Raw genomic sequence first — 25,153 nt, forward strand, 5'->3', positions numbered from 1 at the left:
GGAGTGAAAACGCCAAAAAGATTATTGTGGTGACCCAATATTATGGTGATTGAGTAATGTTTTTGTCAACTTTGATTGTAGTTTGTAAGTTATCTCCACTGCCTAATAAATTTCTTAAATTAGTAGTTAGTTTTATGTTGGGTTAGGAATCTATTGTAATCCTCTTTTTGTTCGGGTTTGAAATTGGTAATATGAGCAACTTCACACAATAAAAGTTATAAGTATTTTATATTATCACATACGACAATTTAAAAAAAATAAATAATAACTTAATTTATTATAAATGGTCAAGTTAAATTGATAATATAAATAATCTTTATGGCAATGCACAATCAATTAATTTTTCTAACTTCTAGTTGGGTGGCACTACAAATACACTTTGTCCAATTGTCCTACCAACTTAAAATGTTAGGTTAACCGCTCAAAAAAGACTAAGCCTAAAATCATGGGTAAATCTAGAAATGCAGCTACCTTTCGATAAAATTCAATAGTTTTTATTGAAAAAGTATATTTATATTAAGAAATTATTAAATATATACAAAATTTAAATTTAATTAATACTATTTGAAGTTATCGTTCTAAATTTTAAAACTCATAAAATTAAAATTTTAATTTCATATCTGCTTAAATAAGCTCAAATGTCGAAATCATTATAAAAAACATAATCAGAGTCTAACTCCTGAATTTGGCTTTGAAGCAAATTGTGCTATTAATATGGAGGAGTTATAAAGTTTTGCTATAGGACAAACACAGTACTATAGGTTAATTTTTCGAGGTGACCACGCCAGATATTTTTTTGTGATAATATAAAATACCTATACCCTTGTTATTTTTTTGTTGTTGTTTCTTTCTATTTTCTCCTAAAAGTTAAAAATATATCATGCAGAATGGGTTGTCACGTCATAATTATTAAGTTAGATAGAACTTACAAAGTGTACGTACTACGTACTGGGCAGTGGGCACTATAATGTTGTCTATACTTGGAAGTCAGAAGGCTTACTACAACTTTCTTGAATTATTGGTATTATTCCAACGGTAAAGGAGCCAGCATTTAAGTATTATATGCTCACCCTCTTGTGAGAGGTCCTTATCCCGGGAGGTATATAATTTAGACCTAAAGGTGTCTTTTGTAAGAAGGAAAATAATTTTCGCAAAATAAAAAACTTTTATACTTATTTTTTGAAATTTGATTAGTAAGCGAAAATATTATTTCAACTGTATTTATATACTATAATTTAGGCAAATATTATGAAGGTCGGAATGGGATGGGGACAGAGGGAGGGGAGTTCAGGGGTCGGGGGTCAAGGTTGGGGTTCAGGATTCGGAGATTCAAGGATTTGGGGTCGGTGGTTAATGGGAGGCTATAATTACGTATTTTGGTCACTTATTGCACTCTAACTCACTGTACTTTATTAGTGTTTGAGCTTTAAATGGTATTGTTTTGCACTGAGTGTGTGGTTTATGCTTCGTAGGAGCGATTACGAGTTATGCAGATGTTGTTGAGCGAATTCGAGCTATTTGGAGATTTGAAGTCTGAGTAAAAGTCCAAGGAATTAAGCCGTGATCGTGTTCGGGGTCAACGGACGAGTAGTGCACTTAATGGAAGAAAAAAGAGTTGAGTAGGAGCGAAATTCAGATGCGCGACCGCGCATGAGAGGCCCTCAGCGCGCATACGACCGCGCAAATGACACAGTACTCTGCCAGATTTGCGCGGTCACAGCTCCAGATGTGCGGCCGCGCACGTCCATTCCGGGAACTTTACCCAGGCCTATTTTGATAAATTCAGAGGCGACTCTTTTTTACCTATATGAAGCATAGCTCGTCTCAAAACAAGGGATCAGCGATTTTGGAGCAACTTTTGGAGAGAAGAAGGCAAGGAAACAACGGAGACTCTAAGTACTTCATCCAATTCATTCAATACGGAAGTTAGTTCGATTTCGTGAATTGTAATGACTTCTTGTTCTTCTAAATACTCTTGCGATGAATAACGTTTCCACTATGGAGTAATCTTTCTTAGGGTTATTGACAGATATTGTGATTTGACTATTGTTTTGCATTTTTACTTTATGTTAATTGTCTGAATTCATTGAATGAGTTATTAATTGAATTGCAAGGCCAACTGTGATTTTACTTTAATCGAAAGAGAAGTGTTGCTGCAATTCGCATTGCGTTATCTTGTTTAGATTGATTTTACGCTTCTCATCCGTAATCGAAAGAGCTTAGAGAGTTATTAATTAATCCAATTTAGAAGAATAGTCGAGAGACGTTCTTCGAAAAATCATGCATTCACTATATTTTTGCATATGTTCATAGAACCTGTCATTAGGTTGGTTAACGGGACTCTCATTCATTCAAAAGAAGAATTTGAATCATTAAGATAGCCTAATCATATGTTGAAATCGAAAGAGCCAATAGAAGTTTAGAGTGAACTTAGCACGGAGTTATCCGGAATAATAGCTGATCACTTATCCTGTCACAACCCTTACTTCTCACCTTGATATTCAATCGTTGCTATTTAGTCATTAAATTTCTATTATTTTCTCACAATCGATAATCTTAGTCTTTATCATTAGTCGATAATAACATAAATCAAAGTTTTATCTTCCTGGATAGTGTTAAGCTGAAGGGTTATTAGAACATTATTTAAAACAATCCATGTGGAGACGATTTAATACTATACTATCTTGACTAGCGAGCCTAAGTTTTATATACCGATTTTGCGCTCGTCAGTGGTCGAGATAATTTATTGAACAATTCATTGATTATTTATAATTTAACAATTCATAATCCAGTAACTTAAAATGTTTAGAATTTTAAACCCATAAATTTAAAATCGTAGCACCGCCTCAATGCCTAGCTACGTAATAATTTCGCAGTTGAAGTTGATGCCCTTTTGCTTTCTGCAATTGTCACATTAATTAATAATGTTCTGAAAGGTATGGGAGAGTTCTTCGAGTTATATAAGATTTGGTAGAATTGTGTTGAATGAATTAAAATAATTATGAATGTTGATTGAAATGTTAGTATTTGACTTTTTTGTTAGACGGTGTATGCATAATAATCAATACTAGAGTACTATATATTCGACATTTGTACTTTCCCTACTAATGTGTGTCAAAGGGTGTCATTTTGAATAAATTAGTGTCAACTTATCGGGTAATGTTATTAAATTAATCCCATATTCCATGGCCAAAAAAAAAAAAGACTTTAGTATATCTAATGCAACTTCAACTTCCAAATGGAGCACCAAATTACCCCTTAATCAACTTAAAAGTTCCCTTTGCAAAGACTTATTTTGGTTTCATAGTTGACTTGTGGATAAATCACGACTTGAAGAAAAGTGCTCTGAATGTGAGTAACAAACAAAAGCAAAGGGATGCTCCCATATATCAATGAAAAAAGGAATGTACGAGTTCCCCTTCAATGCAGGCACTGGTATTTATTTTCTTTTCTTTTCCCCATGATCCAAATAGCTGATTTTGTATTAAATTCAGTTGAATCCACTACGTTTGACTTGAGTTACTTAATACACATGAATATATCCATTTGACTGTAAACGGATTTTAAGAGAAAAAAGAATATTTTTAAATTTGTGATGTAAAATGAGACACATATATTTTGTAGGGTTATAAATCATTATATAAAGATAACTTGTTTTTAAATAGAAAAAATGATCATTCATTTTAACACGGACTAAAACAGAAATATATTCACGTGAGTTGAAATGAAGGGAGTATGTAATAGATTGCATTCATTCTTAACGCATTGACTGTCTACGTTCGTTTATCTGTAAAAGTAATTTTTTTTTTGAAGCATTTGTTGTAGCCTAATACTTGTACGGTATACATGCATTCGTGTTTACATCAAGTAATATAGCTTTAGCAGTTAAAAATAAAGCAAGAACAGACGTCAACTACTCATGGATCAACAACAACAATAACAACAACATCAACAACAAATTCAGTGAAATCTCTACAAATCGAATTTAGGGAATGTAACGTATACGTAAACTTTATCTCTATCTTGTGAAGATGAAGAGATTATTTCTGATAGACCTTCGACTCAAGAAAGATAAAAAATAATAATAACAACAATACAATATTAACAACAAAAACCAAAAAGATATAACAACAATATACGGCATGCTTTGGCCTAGTAATTGCCTAGTGTAACTACTGGATGTGAGTAAATTTTTGTTGTGCTTGTACTTTAATTAATTCAAACAAACACAAGTCCTCATCAGTGGCGGAGGCAGGATCTTCACTAAAGGGGTTCAAAAAGAAGAAAGTTAAACAAGATTGTAGCTAGTGAAAATTGAACCTATAATCTTACAAAGGTTTTGAACCCCCTTGACCACTAAACTACACATTTGGATTGTATCAAAGAAATTCAAAACTTAATATATAGAGGTAAAAAAGATATATTGTTTTATATATATAATGTAATTTTTTGATAAAGGGGGTTCGGGTCCTAAATGGTCGTGACCTAACTCTCATAAAGAGGTCTATGACAAATTCCTACCGAATCCAACGTAACAAATATTAAATACAAAAGTAACTGTATTTGGTCAGCTCATCCGTGGTAAGAGTCTCACGGTAACTAATTCAAAGTACAAAGGATTAGAATATTTCAAAGACATGAAACTATAAAAGCGACGTTGAATGCAATTGCATGCGTCCCCAAGATAAGACAATACTCCCTCTGTTTTTTTTTTTTTTTTAAAAAAAAGAATAAATCTTTTACTATTTGAAAAATCAAATAAAATTTTATTTGACCATATTTTTTTGCAAATAGATTTTAATTATTAAATTATTAACTAATGTGACGTATAGTATTTTTTAAGTAACTCCTAAATATGTAAATCTTACTTAAATTTTTTTAAAGAATTTATGTTTGAATTCACACAAAAAATTATTCAATTTGACCATCGAACTCCGTAAAGATTCAAACACATTAAAAAATAGAAGGTTGAATACATAGACAGACCCTAAACTTATCCCTTTTTTTCACCTAGACACTTAAACTCACCCCATGACTTATTGAATACTCAATCTCTATTTAGATTGGCCAATTAGACAAAAGAAGTTGACATGGCACAAAAGGTGAATCTCACCTATTTTGAGGGCACGTACATTAAAAAAGAGAGCTAAAATGGTCATCTTCTGCACATTGAAGCCAAACGCACATTAAACTTGCTTAAGCTCCTTTCATTCACCAAAACAAATACATAATAGATACCCAGCACAAAGTTTTATAGAGAACTTTACGAACACCCAGCAATAAAGAAAGACAAATGCATACCCAGCTTCAGGAAGAAGAAAAGAAAAATGCATACCCAGCTTCTGGAAGAAGAATTTTCAGCTCATCGCACTATTTTAATTTCCGTTTTACTTTTATAATTATTGAAGAATTTTTTGTTATTCTCTTTGGGCTAGTGAGGTGAGGTTGTTGGTTTATTCCAAAATATAACTCTTACTTTCATTATAATAGACCCGGAAGCTTTTTTCTTAATTAGCTGTTAGATATTCCATAACAGATTCGGTGTTGTTCATCGAGTAAAAAATGAGATTTTGTCCAGAAATCTATAGAATTTGGCCATAATATAGAAATGAGATCGGCGAGGATGACCTCCGATCTGGTCTAACAGAGGAAGGTCTTAAAAAAAAAAAGAAGCTCGTGTGGGGTAGAAGACCAACAAAGAGAGAAAAAAAGCTATTGTAAACTAATAGAAGAAAGCCATAAATTAATGGAGATAATTTTCTGTGGAAGAAGAAGGCGTACGTGTGGAGTATATTATTTTTTTATTTTAATGCTCAAAAGTTAAAAAGAGCCACATATTCAATTTTCATTGGTTTGTTACCACATTACCCGAGAGTGAGCTACACACATCTTGTTTTCTCAATTGTACCCAACTATCGTGTCTAATTGGTACAATCTAAATAGAGATTGAATGCTCAGTAAGTTATGAGGTGAGTTTAAGTGTCTAGGTGGAAAAAAGGGACAAGTTTAGAATTCTGTCTATGTATTCAGCCAAAAGAGAAAGTCTTATTCATTATCTTTTTGTATACTATTCAAGGAAAAAAGTGTATTTGACCGGAGGAGAATAAGGTACAATTATCATAGAAAGAATCCAAATCATAGTGGCATAAAGAACAAAATTTTGCTTTCCTCGTGGAAGAAGAAGAATAAAAGAGAGAGTCTTCTCAAAAGTATATGACCCTTTGGAGTTATAAATTTTTTTATACTATTGGATAAAATTAATCTATAATAAATAAATAATTTTTTATATTAAATCTAATACGATAACCTAAAAATATAGTAATATAACATACAACAATTGTCTAAAAGAAAAACTTACTATAATAAATTAAATTGAATCGATAATCTATTTTTTTGTGCAGTGATCAGTGTACAAAATTTAGAAATCTTTTTTTATTTGTTTTAAGTGTTAAATATTCCAAGAACGCTAAGCTGGTTAATTGACTTAATTTGAATTTATGCTACGCAAGTTTATTAGAGGGGTAAAGTAATTTTGGTCATAAATTTTCCAAAATACTGCAATGAATATTGCATGGTATTATCATTCTCTTATATTTTATTATTTTAATTTTAATTTTAATTAATTAATTACATGATTCTAAATACTCGTTTATTAACTATTATATTGCTAAGACTTGCCATAATCTCTTATTGTCACGTTTTTTTGAATCTCTATCCAGTTTTAACCCAAATATTACGATCAATCTCTTTTTTCCCAGTGGCATTACAAACACACTTTGTCATACCAACTTAATATGTTAGGTTAACCGCTCAAAAAAAAGAAACGCTTAAAATATTTTGAAAGGTCGAAATCGTGCTGTAACATCAATAAACAACCTTAATCAGAGTTCTAATTCTTGAATTTGACTTTAAAGAAATTGTGCTACATTATTATAGAGGAGTTTGCTATACGACTAGCACAGCACCATATTGGGATGGAGTTACAGTTCTTATTAAGAGTTCGGTATAATTCAGTAACTCTGTTACTGATTTAGATTATGTATTTATATTTTAAAAAATATTTTTTAATATATAAAAGTGTTTACCCTCAAAATTGGATAACAATTGAATTTATATGCAGTTTTAAGGATCCATGATATAACTTGATACAAAAATGAGAAATCAGATTCAAATTGAAATAAATGATAAAAAAAAGTAAATGCAAACCACATAGGTTGAACAATCTTGGCCTTGGAGGTTGGTCACCCTCGAGTTAAAGATGCTGCAATCGGTGCCGGAACAGAGTGATAAGATAATAATGACTAAAAATAACAGTTTATTGCATTGGGATACGTGTTACAATGTGTTGAATGAATTATGAGACCCCTTTTATATAGTAGATGAGTCATATTTTAGGTACATTTCTATAAAAGGTAAAAATCTCTTGATTTGCTGATTACCAGTTCCCTGCTGATACGTGCCGAGATTCTCGCCGTAATATCCGTCCGGTCGCGGATATTTCGGTCTTCTGTTAGCTATCCTCGAGCTAGTTCGAGGCTAAGGTCGACAACAAACTCAATTTTCCTCGAAGGCAGGTTTTTTTTTACCTCGGGTGCTAACTCGGTGAGACTCGAGGTCGGTCTTCAGTCCGTGGTCGCCATGTTCCTAATATACCAAGTCGAAATCAAGCTCGACTTCGACCGTATACAGATAGTCCCCTCATTTTTCGGAGAGTAAATGACGAGAAACGATATGAGCCGCCGATTCTCACTTCGATATATCACGACGTAAGTGACAAAATCACGAGCCTCCGATTCTCACTTCGATAAATCATGACGACGAAATCATGATGTAAGTGATAAGAATAGTTGAAACGTCCCGTCGGTCCAGTTTTCAAGGCATTAAACGCGTGTCAGTTAACGGTCGGCCACTTCAGAATGCAAAACGTCGTTTGAGAAAACTATAAATACCCTTTCATCCATTCATTTAGAAATTTTACATTTAAACTTTTGCTCTTGTGCTTTAAGAAACTTCATCACTCTCATCTTCTAATTTTCTGAAAGCTTACATAAACTGTCTGCTAAACACACCTCCTCTTTTATCAGCACTTTCTTTTCTCCTCTATTTAGAAGCAATGGCAAAGATTTCAAAATCCGTTCCTCAAAAAGAAAACCCTTCTTCCTCGAGACCATCTGAGAACATTTTGTCTGTAGTTACTGAGGAACCGACACCGGAACCCCCCTCTAAAGATGTTCGTCCCTGCGAGGTACCAAATCGGAGCCGATTTCAAGGTTGAGAAAATCTCCTCGGTACCGGGTCGGTGCGAGCCGGTCTTGAGATACATATATTCGGTCACCGATAGTGTCCTCGCCAAGGTCAAGGAGGACTGCAACTGGGTCGATAATCATGTGGTGATACCTCCGAGGAAGCGATCACCACCCACGTAGAGGTTTTTTTTAGTGTTTACACTTACCCTTTCACGTTGGGTCCTTTAGATCCATTTATTATAGCATTTTGCAAAAGGTATGAGGTGACACTCGGGAAGATTCATCCTTCGTTTTGGAGGATTGTAATTCTCCTTCGCTTCTTCGTGAGCAAACTTGAAGGGTGTCCCTTCACCATCGACCACCTGATGTGCATGTATAGTCCCCAACTTTATCGAGGAGGGGCTAATAAAACTTGACCGTCGAGCCAGTAAGACCCTATTCTCGAGCATCGACGAGGATCGGGACCGAGGCTGGTTGGGCCGATTTGTTCGAATGAAAACCTCGGACTTAATCCTGGCCGAGGACATGCCATTTCCTGAGAAATGAAACATGAGGCGTAAGTATAACCTTGCCTTTAAGATTTTGTTTATCATTTTTCTTTTGCCCTTTTTCTTATCGATTTTCTATGATGCAGTTGTTGCTCGGATGCCGGGTGCAGTTCCTCGACTCAAGGAGTGGGTCGAGGGCATCGTGTCGCAAAAACCCTATTACGAGCGCGCGTGGCGCGAACTTTCGAATGGTCGGTGGGAGGCCCGTGCTCACGGTGAGATTTCTCAACTGAGTGAATCAACACTTAGTTTTCTTAGCTGCATTCATTCTCACCTTTTCTTCCTTTGTAGGTCTTCCCAAAGATGTCGAAATGAGGCTCCTGTCCGACGATGAAGACATCCTCCCCGAACCATTTGTTCCGAGGCAAGATAAAGAGAAGAAGAGAAAAAGGGTTTCGAGTTCACCAAACTCGGAGAAGAAGAAAACAAAAAGGAGGCTGGTGCGCAAATCCAAGAAAAGTGCCAGTGCCCGGGAGGTCCCATCGAATTCGCTCAGTCGCCCGAGGGACGAGTTCGAAGAAGAAGAAGAAGCCTCCAAGCTGATGACCCGCGTGAGAAGCGGTACCGAGTTACCTCAAACCAGGGTAACCGATGAGGAGACAGTGGCCAAGGCCTTCGAACCAACTGTCACACCTCCTTTTTCCGAGGGATGGGGGATATGGGAGTTTTTCCAATTAAAGTGACGTTAATCGAAATGGAATTATTTATTTATCAGAGTTGCCATTTGGAATAATTTATGGTGTCCCAAGTCACCGGTTTATTTTAAATCCCAAATCGAGAAAATTTGACTCTATTTATGGTCCGCGAACACAGAAGACCGGGTAAGGAATTCTGTTAACCCGAGAGAAGGTATGAGGCACTCCCGAGTTTCGTGGTTTTAGCACGGGCGCTCAACTATTAATAATTGGCCTAATTATATGATTTAATACATGTTTTTAAAAACTATTGTGCATTTTACTTTTTAAACCGCTTTTAATTATTTATGAAATTATTTCTGGAACAAGTCACGATGTCGTACACTTGTCATTTTAGTACACATTGTAAACCGCGCCACATGAAATGCACCCGCGATTTACGACATATTTATTTTTATTATTATTCGAAGTTATAGTCGGGTCAGATGAAATGCATACCCGAATTGGGAATTACGTATCGTGACCATGCCACGGGAACCGTACCCATAATCACGAAGATTGATTATCGCGCCTAAAGCAAGCTACGAATTAAGGATTATTTTTGTTCGACCAAAGTCGCGCGAAAGCGTACTTTCATTTATTTTTGGAATCATAATTATTACTTTTATTATTCCATGGATTTCAGGAAGAGGACATTGAAGAATTAGAAATCAGTGACGATTACTAATCATTCTCACGCTTTGCATATCAAAGGCCAAGGAAAATAAATGAGCAAACCTACTGCTATATCATAAATCACGGTTTCCTCTAGTAAATACCTCAGAGAACGTTTGCAAACGATGATTGCTAATGCATGAAGCTTATTGAATTTTCAGCAATTGAAATACAATTAAAACTCAACTTTCAAGTTAGTGCCTATATACCCAAATTCCCATACTAACACAGATTTGAAGTAACATATACAAAGGCTCAAACTCATAAAACCAACTACAACTAATAATATTAAAAAAAAAAAAAAACAGACACATATGAAAAGTAAAACATTAAAGCAATAGTGACATGGATCTGAAATACTCGAATCATAGAGAAATGAATTGGAGTAGTGAAAGAAAGAAAGAGCCAGACCTTAATTGACTAAAATCTTCAAAACATGTACAGCGCAAAAGAGTATCCAAAAATAGCAGTCCTCGAGCGAGCTACGGACCATAAACTCAAACCGGAATTGCAACGCCGAACGACTCAACTCGACCAGATTTGGATGGTGATTTCGGGCTGGTTTTTGCATTGGTTTGAGGTGATCTTTTCGGTGAAATTTGCAGCGCCTTTCAGTTGTTGTTTTGGCTCTTTTCGGGGCTGATTCGGCAGCTGATTGCAACAGATTTCAACTGCGTATTAGGGTTGCTCTGGCCAGCGTTTTCGGGCTGCTTTTACTGGTTATTGGGGTTTATTTTGAATGGATTTTGAGGTTATTTCAAGGCTATATTCAGCTGATTTTGGGAGCTTTATGTGATGATGTTAATGGATGAGCTAAGGTGAGGAAGATGGTGCTTCAAAGCTGCAATTTCATGGCTGAAAAAAAGGGTAAAAGTGGTGATGCCTTTTTTCCTTTCTCAGTGATTTTCCAGCACCCCTTTTCGTGTGTGTCTTTTTGTTTTGAGAAAAAGAAAATCGGATCCAATCTCAAGGGGGAGGCACTGATGACGTCTCAAAAACAGAAGAAAGAGCAGCTAGGTTCGGAGTCTTTTTTTTTTGTGTGTGTATTTATCTTTAGGTAGGGAGAAGGGGCTTAGGGTTAAGGGATTGGGCTTGGATTTAGGATCTTGGGTTGGGTTCATGTCTTGTTGGGTTTTAATTTTGGGGTAAGAAGACTAAAATAATATAATATATTTATAAAAATATAAAAATCACTCTTAATAAAATACTAAATTAATATTAAATATTAAAAGTGAAACTATTTTTTTTGTATTTTTAAATATTATAACAAAGTAAAAGTAAAGAAAATAGGCTAAAGTCATGGCAAAAATTAAAGTACTATAAATATAAATATACTAATTGACCTTAAACTAAAGATGAAAATATTTTTTGTGTTTTTAAATTGTAATTTGAAGTAAAAATTGACTAAAACTCCATAAAAATTAAAGCTAAGTTAAATAAATATTTTAAACACTTAAAAATAACTCAAAAACGTGTCGGATCAAAAATTACGTGCTTACAGCTACCCCTCTTTGCTTGGAAACACAAAGAGTTTTCGGAGCAAAGAACAATAAGTAACGTAATTGATTTATGACCCGACGCTTATTCAAAGCGAAACAAAGACAAACAAAAGATTGTGACCGAGCCCTGGTATCTGAGCTGCCTACATATCCTTGGCTTTAAAGGAATCAGGTCACGTGTAGTTCAGAGGTGAATGAAGTAATGGAGTGTGTGGAGAGGATGACACAGTCGAGTGAGATACCGTTCCGTCGAGGTTCCGGTCCGCGGTCCCTGCCATTACATAAAAATCAAAATCTAAAGGAACTAAACAACCCTATCAGCTATGTGTTACAAGATTCCTATCTATAAGTCTTCTGAAGCTTGATCTTGAGTCTTGAATGGTTCTTCATGCAGACTTTTGATTTGAACCTTGATGCTTGCTAGCTGCAGGTGCTAGTTCTTTCTTCTTCAGCTTTTCGGATCAAGACCGGACAGGCAGTGCTCGTGTATTCAGCCATGTCTTGAGCAGTTCATGTCTTTCATCGGCTTATGTATTTTGGATTCACTTCTCTTTTTTCTTTTTTCTTTTTTTTTTCTTTTATTCTGAATTGAGACTTCTTCCTTTGGTCATCTCGGACTGTCAGCTCGCATTCTTGAGGCGAGCTTCTGCTACTTCTAACTTGAATTAAATTCTTAAATGACTTCCCTCGTTCTCTAGGTGGGCACCTGATGACTTAAAACTCGAAATAAATTTCCTCATTCTCCAGGTGGGCGCCTGCTGACTTAAAAACTTGAAACAAATTCCCTCATTCTCCAGGTGGGTGTCTGTGCTGACTTAAAACAGAAATGAATTCCCTCATTCTCCAGGTGGGCGTCTGATGTTGACTTAAAACTTGAAATGAATTCCCTCGTTTTCCAGGTGGGCGACTGTTGCTAACTTAAAACTTGAAATGAATTCCCTCGTTCTCCAGGTGGGCGCCTGATGCTAACATAAAACTTGAAATAAATTCCCTCGTTCTCCAGGTGGGCGCCTGATGCTAACTTAAAACTTGAAATAAATTCCCTCGTTCTCCAGGTGGGCGCCTGATGCTAACTTAAAACTTGAAATAAATTCCCTCGTTCTCCAGGTGGGCGCCTGATAATGACTTGAAAATTAAAATAAATTCCCTCATTCTCCAGGTGGGTGCCTGATGATTTTAAAACTTGAAATTAATTCCCTCGTTCTCCAGGTGGGTGCCTGCAACTACAACAAAATGGAAACAACAAAAGAATTTTTTTTGCCCCAGTTTACACTAGGAAGATTTGTGAGTTATTAGCAGAACTATAAATTACCTATGCTATTGATGAAGGATGCAATGATGAGAGCAAAATTGAAGACTCGACTAGGATGTGTGTCTCCTAAAGAAATAAAAATCTGAAAAACCCAAACTAGGAAGTGCATCTCCTAAATTTGAGATTGAGCTTGCAGAAAACTATAAACTAAGCTTGACTAAACTAAAAACTGACCCTATTCTCTAGGCGGGACCCCTGATTTCAAGAAAACTAAAGATTGATAACTTAAGAAAACGAAAAATTAACTTTTTTTTTTTCCAGACTTCCCCTTTTTTAAACTTATTATCCTAGGAGAAAATTCATCAGACTAGGTTATTTTTTTTGGTATCTTAGGAGAAAGATTCATCAGACTAAGATTTCTATCCTAGGAGAGAGTTCATCAGACTAGGTTTGTTATCTTAGGAGAAAGATTCATCAGACTAAGATCTCGGTCCTAGGAGAAAATTCATCAGACTAGGTTTTCTATCTTAGGAGAATGATTCATCAGACTAAGACGTTTATCCTAGGAGAAAATTCATCAGACTAGGTTTACTATCTTAGGATAAAGATTCATCAGACTAAGATTTTGATTCTAGGAGAAAGTTCATCAGACTAGGTCTCTTTTTTATTATCTTAGGAGAAAGATTCATCAGACTAAGACGTTTATCCTAAGAGAAAATTCATCAGACTAGGTTTTTCTATCTTAGGAGAATGATTCATCAGACTAGGTCTTCTATCCTAGGAGAAAGTTCATCAGACTAGGTCTTTTTTTGTTATCTTAGGAGAAAGATTCATCAGACTAAGATATTTTTATCCTAGGAGAAAATTCATCAGACTAGGTTTTCTTATCTTAGGAGAAAGATTCATCAGACTAAGATTTCTATCCTAGGAGGAAAAATGTGAAGAGCAATGGCAATATTTTATGCACACTAGCAAGACAAATAAAGGCAAAGATTTGAGAAACTTCCATTTTGTCGGCTCTTCTCTTCTTTTTTCTTTTTCTTTCCTTTTTTTTTTTTTTTTTTGGAAACCCAAATTCCTTGCACTGCTTTGTTCCTGTTTCAAACAAAGAAAATTTTGTCAGTTTTAAAAGTAGTGGTCGGTTTGCGGCCTTGAGTCTTGGGTGGCTTGACTTTGTGATCATCCAACTTTTGGAAGACTGACTGCATTGGTAATTGGCCGCACTGCTGGGAGACTCTGTTGTTCCTTATAAGGGACCTTTACTTTCTGAATCAAACCTGATTGTTTCACTCCCAATGCCATTTATGTTTTGTGGCTCAATCAGCCTTATCTCAAAAAAAGAGATTTCTTTTCTTGGATAACCTTTTTTAGATATCTTGAATGGCTTTTTCTTTTGGAGCAATTTTGTCTCTCAGGGAGAATCACAACTGGTAAGTGTCTTTTGCACAATGTGCAACTTCATAGTCCTTGTTCGGTACTACAGGGAATCCCTGATTAACCTTGAGGTTATCTTTGCTTGCGTTAGCCAAGTAGGCTGACAAGAGTCTTTTGGGGTAAACCTTATTGCACGAATCCTCAAGACATGTTGGCTGTAACAACTGAGTGTGCTGGCCAAATTTACTTTGTGCAACTGAAAAGCTGGTAGCAGATTTTGAAATCTTTTCTTGCTTGTTTTGACAAGGACTAACTCAGAACGAATAAAACAATGATGCGAAGAAATAATATTAACAAGAAATACCCCTGTCGGGAAGGAAAGGAGGAAATTTTTTTTTTGTTTGTTTTGGGGGGGCAGCTAGCCTTTATGATCATGACATGCATTTTGGACTTAGCGGCCTGATCTTTCAAACTGTTCAAATCTTTCCTTTTACCATTCCTATGACATTTGAAGTCGGGCTTGTTTGTGCCAATTCTTTGCATCAGCTTCATGACTCACTTTCGACTAGTGGTGCCCCGAGGGGTTTTCACCAATAAGTCTCTCTCATTTATTCATCTCTGCTTACCATCGTCTAACAGTGCCCTTGAGGGTTTTCACTAGTAAGACTCTCTCATTTTTTTTTCTTTTTTTTTCTTTGTGTGAGCAACTCGACAGTGTTCTATGTCGTGTGACAACTTCTTCTCTTTGCATGCGTTTCTTGGCATTCTTGAAGGCATATCGGGAGGTCTTTATTTGAAAGGTTTTTGAATAGGGTTGGAAAGATGGGTCGGCATGAAGGCTCAAAGTAGATTCAAAATAAGTGGTTGTAGACTTACAACTCTTGGAATCGACTCTTTCAAAAGTAAAATAAAATCTTTGCCCCAGTTTCAGATATTGGGGATTTTTGGATTTTTTTTTTTTGAATTCTTATTTGGTTGGGCCGAACCGTGTAAGTCTGCCTACGTATCCTTTTTAAAGAAATCAGGTCTGACGTAGTTCAAACCTCTGAACTAACTATTTTTTTTTCATCTTTATTTCTTTTTCTTTCTTTCTCATTTTTTCCTTTTTTTTTTTTTTCAAAACAAACTGCCCCAACTTCTATTTTCTAGGGGCATGGACCTTCGAATGTTCTTTTCTTATTCTTTTTTTTTCACTTGAACTTTCTAAGAGTCGCCTCAATTTGTACTCTTGGGACATGGACTTTTTCTTTCATTTTTCTATCATTTAATCATTTGTTTTTACTTTTGACTCTAAACTTGATTCCAAAAGAGGGTGGTCAAAGAAAATAACGCAGGCTCAAAAGGGGTAACAAAGGGTATAAAGTGTTTGGGTAGCAGAAAAATGGCCTCCTAGCCTCGAGAATGCCAAACATGGTTTCCTTTTGCGACACAACATTGATGAACATGTCTGTCTTCTTGGTGTGTCGTGGTCGGAAGACACTTTTCACCCATTAATGTCAAACTTATCAATAAACTTCAATTGATTCTTCCTCAAACCCGACCTTCACAATGATTTAAAGGTAAAGATCATTAACCTCCACGGGTCATTTTATTTGAGCTTAATTCCAAAGTGTTTTAACTCTTTATTCATCCTTAAAAGTTCCTTTTTATCATTTATCCAATTCAAACTTAAATCAGTTTTCTAAGATCTGGCCAAAAATTCCGCATGCATGTCATATCACTAAAACTAGCGGGAAAAGAACTAAGCATGGAATGACACAAAAGGACAAACTGTATTTTATTGAGTAAACAACAAGACAAATAACCTAAAATCCGAGTTATAACCCTAAAATAACATGGCTAATGAAAATAGCAACAAAACGGACAGACAAGACTCACAAAAACAAAATAGAGGGATAGAAGGGTTTGACTCAATAAAACAAATAAAATCTGGATCACACCCTGGAATAACCCAGATAATAGAAAAAACATCAAAACAAACTACCAAGATTCCTTCCTAGTGATGAGGGAATGACTTTTCAATTGCTATGCTTGACATTTAGCCACAAATTTGCTCATCAGAATCACCATGGCCTTCTCCAATTTCAGTCGGCAAGTTCCCAAGAGGATTCTCATACTCCATGTCACCACACATCATCCCTACAAAGTGTGCATCATCATGTGCATATAAAGGATTCTGCGTGATATTCTGGGTGTCATTATCTTGGATCACAATCAGTTTTTCCTGGATCATCCTTTCTATTTCTCTTTTCAAATCCCGACAACTTTCAACATTATGCCCATGGGCATTGGAATGGTATTCACACCTTTTAGAATGATCAAAGCTTCTTGCACGTGGGTCCACATAATTTGGAGGAATAGGTGCAATCATGTCATAATGCTTTAATTTCTCAAACATACTTGCATAGGACTCTCCTATTGGTGTAAAATTATCTTTCAACCTTTGTTCCCCTTTATACCCCTGGCTTGGATGTGGGTTATAGGGCACTTGAAAATTTTGTAAAAGCTGGTTGAAATTTTGTGGTGCTGGTGCTCGCCTTCTGGGGTGTCTTGGTGGCTGGACAGCATACTGAAGTGAAGCAATAGAGTATTGTGGGTTCTGAGGTGGATAGTAGTGCTCAGGGGAATCATCGAAAACCTGATGAGGCTACTCATACCTTCGAGATGTTCTCCTAGGACCTCTTCTCGACCTTATTGTCATCATGGTTTCTTCATCCTTCTCATTCGTGTCACTAAAATTATCAGATTCAATCTGGACAGCCTGAGTTGCAGCTTTGAGAATTGCTTGACTTATAAGTTTGCCTGTCTTAAGGCCATTCTCAACCATTTTCCCAATTTTGATTGCTTCCGAGAAGGATTTGCCCACTACGGACATCATGTTTTGAAAATAATCTGGCTTTTGAACCTGAAGGAAGACAGTGATTAACTCGTGGTCATCCATGGGTGGCTTAACTCTAACCGCTTGCTCTCTCCATTTAATGGCATATTCCCTGAAACTTTCAGTTGGTTTCTTATTCAGGTTTGAAAGGGAATTGCGGTCTGGGGCGATATCGATGTTGTATTGGAACTGTTTGACAAAGGCCTGGGCCATGTCATCCCAGACATGCCAGTGAGAGGTTTCTTGATCCATAAACCATTCAGAGGCTACCCCTGTCAGGCTTTCCCCAAAATAAGCCATTAGTAATTCTTCATTTCTTCCAACACCTCTTAGCTGATTGCAATACCTTTTCAAGTGAGCTATGGGGTCGCCGTGTCCATCATACTTTTCAAATTTTGGGATCTTGAAACCAAGTGGCAAACGAACATTGGGGAACATACATAGATCCTTGAAGGAAATACTCTTCTGACCTGCCAACCCTTGCATGTTTTTCAACTGTTGTTCTAAGCTTTTTATTCTTTGGTTCATTTCTTCTTGTGCCATCTTTTGGGCAGGCTTCTCAATTTTTGCAGGAAGATCAAATAGGTATGAGTGGTACTCAGGAGAATGGTACTGTTCTTGCTGGGTAGTAAATTATGACTCATGAGTTTTCTTTTGTACCACTGTCGGCTGTGGGAAGGTAAAGACGGGCATAACAGTAGTGATTGTCTGATTGGTTGTCAATGGCACACTTTGGGAGCGCGCAACAGAAGTTCCAGCTGTAGTCATACAGTTGGGATAAAGACTCAACCCAGGTGGATAAGATTGATCATGCAATGAGACCGGAATGGTAGTAGTCGAAATAGATGTGAACTCTGGGAAACCATGAATAGAAAAAGGCGATCCTTGGCCATTGGCCCATGCTTGACACATTTCAGTCATTTGCTGCTTCAGTACTCTATTTTCCTCAACCATAGTAGACTCTTGTTGAACCCTCTGACCCTGAGTCTTTTGAGCACTTGTAACAGCTTCGATGCCAGTTGTCAATGGCATTTTTTCCTTGGATCTTGTGTTGCCAGCTTACCACAAACCGACCATCTCAAACTTTCTTTACAATTCAAAACAAGAGACACGTTAGAATGGACTCAGTCGGTCCTTATTATCATCATCATTTTTTATTTTTTTTATTATTTTTTTTTAAATTTTGGTCGATCGAACCTAATGTGGGTTGCCTACGTATCATGTGGGAACATGAATCAGACCATGCATTATTCGAGAAGATCAAGAATAAAGGAAATAAACTAACTATTTTTTTCTAATTTCCGAAAGAAAGACTTATAACGAAGAAAGAAAATATTTTTGGATTTCGATTTGTTTCTGTTTTTTTAAATTTTTGAAAAGAAAGACTTTTAAAGGAGAAAGAAAATATATTTTTTGAATTTTGATTTTTTTTCGAAATTTCGAAAGAAAAACTACTAAAAAAGAAAAAGGAAATATTTTTGGATTTATGGACGTTTATTTTGAATTTATGAAAGAAATACTTCTAAAGAAAAAAAATATATATTTTTGAATCTTGAATTTTCTTTTCAATTTTCGAAAGAAGAATGAAAATATTTTTGGATTTTGAGAAGAAATTAAAAAGAAAATATTTTTGTATATATATTTTTTTAAAATAATTGGGGCCTAAAAGAATGACTTTCTAAAGAAGGAAGTAAAGGAAAATATTTTTCGATTTTTTTTTTTAAAAATTGTAGGCCGGAACCGATGAGGTTTGCCTACGTATCTCACATCCGGTGAGAATCAGACCCGCGTAGTTCTGTCAATTTTGATGCGCAGAAAGATATGATTTGTTTTGAAAAGATTTTCTTTTTTCTTTTTTTTTAAAAACTTTGGCAGAGTAACGAGACTATTTGAATATCGAGATTATCAAAATCGGGCATTTTTCTATCCTACCTCACTCTTGGTTTTTTTTTTTCATTTTCTTTTTTCGCTCTTTTTTTATTTTCTTTTCATATTCTAGCAGCCAGTCAACATGCAAGCCGAAACAAATGAATACACAAGTAGCACATAAAAATGCATCAGGATGATCTTTTAATTTGGGTACATCTGTCCTGGAGACCCAACCCATGTGTTAAGTCCCAAAGTCAAATGCACGTGATGCAAACAAACGTTCCTACTAGGGATCCGGCATGAGGCTATGTTATTCTAAGTTTAAATCCTGGGTGTATTGTTCTAGACCTGGCTTACCCGAGCGGACAACTCGAGCCGGGGGGGGCAGCGTACCGGGAATACAGAAGCTTCACCGACTTTGCAACTTGTCCGAACCTCGTTCTAAAATTAGGATATGACTCTAACAGAAAAGAAGTCACGCGAAGCGCACGCTCCCCAGAAGATTTAGAAGACTCAGAGAAAATGAGGGTTTCGTAGTAGTTTTATATACAGTTCACGGCAATATCAAAGCGGTAAAAAGTTACATTTAGCACATTAAGCTCAAACACATAAAAATCAGATAATAAATAAAAACCAAGTATAACAGTTATTCTAAGCTCGAATTCTGAATCCTGAACCAAAAGTTCTGGGTTCTCATCCCCAGCAGAGTCGCCAGAGCTGTCACACCTCCTTTTTCTCGAGGGATGGGGGATATGGGAGTTTTTCCAATTAAAGTGACGTTGATCGAAATGGGATTATTTATTTATCAGAGTCGCCACTTGAAATAATTTATGGTGTCCCAAGTCACCGATTTATTTTAAATCCCAAATCGAGGAAATTTGACTCTATTTATGGTCCGCGAACACAGAAGACTGGGTAAGAAATTCTTTTAACCCGAGAGAAGGTATGAGGCACTCCCGAGTTTCGTGGTTTTAGCACGGTCGCTCAACTATTAATAATTGGCCTAATTATATGATTTAATACATGTTTTTAAAAACTATTGTGCATTTTACTTTTTAAACCGCTTTTAATTATTTATGAAATTATTTCTGGAACAAGTCACGATGTCGTACACTTGTCATTTTGGTACACATTGCAAACCGCGCCACATGAAATGCACCCGTGATTTACGACATGTTTATTTTTATTATTATTCGAAGTTATAGTCGGGTCAGATGAAATGCACACCCGAATTGGGAATTACGTATCGTGACCATGCCACGGGAACCGTACCCATAATCACGAAGATTGATTATCGCGCCTAAAGTAAGCTACGAATTAAGGATTATTTTTGTTCGACCAAAGTCGCGCGAAAGCGTACTTCGATTTATTTTTGGAATCATAATTATTACTTTTATTATTCTATGGATTTCAGGAAGAGGACATTGAAGAATTAGAAACCAGTGACGATTACTAATCATTCTCACGCTTTGCATATCAAAGGCCAAGGAAAATAAATGAGAAAACCTATTGCTATATCATAAATCACGGTTTCCTCCAGTAAATACCTCAGAGAACGTTTGCAAACGATGATTGCTAATGCATGAAGCTTATTGAATTTTCAGCAATTGAAATACAATTAAAACTCAACTTTCAAGTTAGTGCTTATATACCCAAATTCCCATACTAACACAGATTTGAAGTAACATACACAAAGGCTCAAACTCATAAAACCAACTACAAGTAATAATATTAAAAAAAAAAAAAAAAAAAAAAGCAGACACATATGGAAAGTAAAACATTAAAGCAATAGTGACATGGATCTGAAATACTCGAATCATAGAGAAATGAATTGGAGTAGTGAAAGAAAGAAAGAGCCAGACCTTAATTGCCTAAAATCTTCAAAACATGTACAGCGCAAAAGAGTATCCAAAAATAGCAGTCCTCGAGCGAGCTACGGACCATAAACTCGAACCGGAATCGCAACGCCGAACGACTCAACTCGACCAGATTTGGATGGTGATTTCGGGCTGGTTTTTGCATTGGTTTGAGGTGATCTTTTCGGTGAAATTTGCAGCGCCTTTCAGTTGTTGTTTCGGCTCTTTTTGGGGCTGATTCGGCAGCTGATTGCAACAGATTTCAACTGCGTATTAGGGTTGCTCTGGCCAGCGTTTTCGGGCTGCTTTTACTGGTTATTGGGGTTTATTTTGAATGGATTTTGAGGTTATTTTAAGGCTATATTCAGCTAATTTTGGGAGCTTTATGTGATGGTGTTAATGGATGAGCTAAGGTGAGGAAGATGGTGCTTCAAAGCTGCAATTTCATGGCTGAAAAAAAGGGTAAAAGTGGTGATGTCTTTTTTTCCTTTCTCAGCGATTTTCCAGCACCCCTTTTCGTGTGTGTCTTTTTGTTTTGAGAAAAAGAAAATCGGATCCAATCTCAAGGGAGAGGCACTGATGACGTCTCAAAAACAAAAGAAAGAGCAGCTAGGTTCGGAGTCTTTTTTTTGTGTGTGTGTATTTATCTTTAGGTAGGGAGAAGGGCTTAGGGTTAAGGGATTGGGCTTGGATTTAGGATCTTGGATTGGGTTCATGTCTTGTTGGGTTTTAATTTTGGGGTAAGAAGACTAAAATAATATAATATATTTATAAAAATATAAAAATCACTCTTAAAAAAATACTAAATTAATATTAAATATTAAAAGTGAAACTATTTTTTTTGTATTTTTAAATGTTATAACAAAGTAAAGTAAAGAAAATAGGCTAAAGTCATGGCAAAAATTAAAGTACTATAAATATAAATATACTAATTGACCTTAAACTAAAGATGAAAATATTTTTTGTGTTTTTAAATTGTAATTTGAAGTAAAAATTGACTAAAACTCCATAAAAATTAAAGCTAAGTTAAATAAATATTTTAAACACTTAAAAATAGCTCAAAAACGTGTCGGATCAAAAATTACGTGCTTACAGCTGCCCCTCTTTACTTGGAAACACGAAGAGTTTTCGGAGCAAAGAACAATAAGCAACGTAATTGATTTATGACCCGACGCTTATTCAAAGCGAAACAAAGACGGACAAAAGATTGTGACCGAGCCCTGGTATCTGAGCTGCCTACATATCCTTGGCTTTAAAGGAATCAGGTCACGTGTAGTTCAGAGGTGAATGAAGTAATGGAGTGTGTGGAGAGGATGACACAGTCGAGTGAGATACCGTTCCGTCGAGTTTCCGGTCTGCGGTCCCTGCCATTACAAAAAAATCAAAATCTAAAGGAACTAAACAACCCTATCAGCTATGTGTTACAAGATTCCTATCTATAAGTCTTCTGAAGCTTGATCTTGAGTCTTGAATGGTTCTTCATGCAGACTTTTGATTTGAACCTTGATGCTTGCTAGCTGCAGGTGCTAGTTCTTTCTTCTTCAGCTTTTCGGATCAAGACCGGACAGGCAGTGCTCGTGTATTCAGCCATGTCTTGAGCAGTTCATGTCTTTTATCGGCTTATGCATTTTGGATTCACTTCTCTTTTTTCCTTTTTCTTTTTTTTTCTTTTATTCTGAATTGAGTCTTCTTCCTTTAGTCATCTCAGACTGTCAGCTCGCATTCTTGAGGCGAGCTTCTGCTACTTCTAGCTTGAATTGAATTCTTAAATGACTTCCCTCACTCTCCAGGTGGGCACCTGATGACTTAAAACTCGAAATAAATTCCCTCATTCTCCAGGTGGGCGCCTGCTGACTTAAAAACTTGAAACAAATTCCCTCATTCTCCAGATGGGCGTCTGTGCTGACTTAAAACAGAAATGAATTCCCTCATTCTCCAGGTGGGCGTCTGATGTTGACTTAAAACTTGAAATGAATTTCCTCTTTTTCCAAGTGGGTGCCTGTTGCTAACTTAAAACTTGAAATGAATTCCCTCGTTCTCCAGGTGGGCACCTGATGCTAACTTAAAACTTGAAATGAATTCCCTCATTCTCCAGGTGGGCGCCTGATGCTAACTTAAAACTTGAAATAAATTCTCTCGTTCTTCAGGCGGGCGCCTGATAATGACTTGAAAATTAAAACAAATTCCCTCATTCTCCAGGTGGGTGCCTGATGATTTTAAAACTTGAAATTAATTTTCTCGTTCTCCAGGTGGGCGCCTGCAACTACAACAAAATGGAAACAACAAAAGAATTTTTTTTTTGCCCCAGTTTACACTAGGAAGATTTGTGAGTTATTAGCAGAACTATAAATTACCTATGCTATTGATGAAGGATGCAATGATGAGAGCAAAATTGAAGACTCGACTAGGATGTGTGTCTCCTAATGAAATAAAAATCTGAAAAACCCAAACTAGGAAGTGCATCTCCTAAATTTGAGATTGAGCTTGCAGAAAACTATAAACTAAGCTTGACTAAACTAAAAACTGACCCTATTCTCTAGGCGGGACCCCTGATTTCAAGAAAACTAAAGATTGATAACTTAAGAAAACGAAAAATTAACTTTTTTTTTTTCCAGACTTCCCCTTTTTTAAACTTATTATCCTAGGAGAAAATTCATCAGACTAGGTTATTTTTTTTGGTATCTTAGGAGAAAGATTCATCAGACTAAGATTTCTATCCTAGGAGAGAGTTCATCAGACTAGGTTTGTTATCTTAGGAGAAAGATTCATCAGACTAAGATCTCGGTCCTAGGAGAAAATTCATCAGACTAGGTTTTCTATCTTAGGAGAATGATTCATCAGACTAAGACGTTTATCCTAGGAAAAAATTCATCAGACTAGGTTTTCTATCTTAGAAGAATGATTCATCAGACTAGGACTTCTATCCTAGGAGAAAGTTCATCAGACTAGGTCTTTTTTTGTTATCTTAGGAGAAAGATTCATCAGACTAAGATATTTTTATCCTAGGAGAAAATTCATCAGACTAGGTTTTCTTATCTTAGGAGAAAGATTCATCAGACTACGTTTTCTTATCTTAGGAGAAAGATTCATCCGACTAAGATTTCTATCCTAGGAGAAAAAATGTGAAGAGCAATGGCAATATTTTATGCACACTAGCAAGACAAATAAAGGCAAAGATTTGAGAAACTTCCATTTTGTCGGCTCTTCTCTTCTTTTTTCTTTTTCTTTCCTTTTTTTTTTTTTTTTTGGAAACCCAAATTCCTTGCAGTGCTTTGTTCCTGTTTCAAACAAAGAAAATTTTGTCAGTTTTAAAAGTAGTGGTCGGTTTGCGGCCTTGAGTCTTGGGTGGCTTGACTTTGTGATCATCCAACGTTTGGAAGACTGACTGCATTGGTAATTGGTCGCACTGCTGGGAGACTCTGTTGTTCCTTACAAGGGACCTTTACTTTCTGAATCAAACCTGATTGTTTCACTCCCAATGCCATTTATGTTTTGTGGCTCAATCAGCCTTATCTCAAAAAAAGAGATTTCTTTTCTTGGATAACCTTTTCAGATATCTTGAATGGCTTTTGCTTTTGGAGCAATTTTGTCTCTTAGGGAGAATCACAACTGGTAAGTGTCTTTTGCACAATGTGCCACTTCATAGTCCTTGTTCGGTACTACAGGGAATCCCTGATTAACCTTGAGGTTATCTTTGCTTGCGTTAGCCAAGTAGGCTGACAAGAGTCTTTTGGGGGAAACCTTATTGCACGAATCCTCAAGACATGTTGGCTGTAACAACTGAGTGTGCTGGCCAAATTTACTTTGTGCAACTGAAAGCTGGTAGCAGATTTTGAAATCTTTTCTTGCTTGTTTTGACAAGGACTGACTCAGAACGAATGACACAATGATGCGAAGAAACAATATTAACAAGAAATACCCCTGTCGGGAAGGAAAGGAGGAAGATTTTTTTTTTTTGGGTTTTGGGGGGGCAGCTAGCCTTTATGATCATGACATGCATTTTGGACTTAGCGGCCTGATCTTTCAAACTGTTCAAATCTTTCCTTTTACCATTCCTATGACATTTGAAGTCGGGCTTGTTTGTGCCAATTCTTTGCATCAGCTTCATGACTCACTTTTGACTAGTGGTGCCTCGAGGGGTTTTCACCAACAAGTCTCTCTCATTTATTCATCTCTGCTTACCGTCGTCTTACAATGTCCTTGAGGGTTTTCACTAGTAAGACTCTCTCATTTTTTCTTTTTTTTTTCTTTGTGTGAGCAACTCGACAGTGTTCTATGTCGT

General features: G+C 36.2%; 1 long non-coding RNA gene across 1 annotated transcript; it reads right to left on the minus strand.

Moving 5' to 3' along the window:
• Nucleotides 1-10,272: 10,272 nt before the first annotated feature.
• On the minus strand, nt 10,273-21,493 carry LOC138899411 (uncharacterized). The gene is made up of 2 exons (XR_011410993.1): nt 20,878-21,493; nt 10,273-12,865 (listed from the first exon to the last, which is right to left on the minus strand). It is a non-coding gene; the product is annotated as an uncharacterized lncRNA (long non-coding RNA).
• Nucleotides 21,494-25,153: the final 3,660 nt, after the last annotated feature.

This window comes from Nicotiana tomentosiformis, chromosome 1, assembly GCF_000390325.3.
Source record: "Nicotiana tomentosiformis chromosome 1, ASM39032v3, whole genome shotgun sequence".
In the NCBI taxonomy this organism is placed as follows: Eukaryota; Viridiplantae; Streptophyta; class Magnoliopsida; order Solanales; family Solanaceae; genus Nicotiana; species Nicotiana tomentosiformis.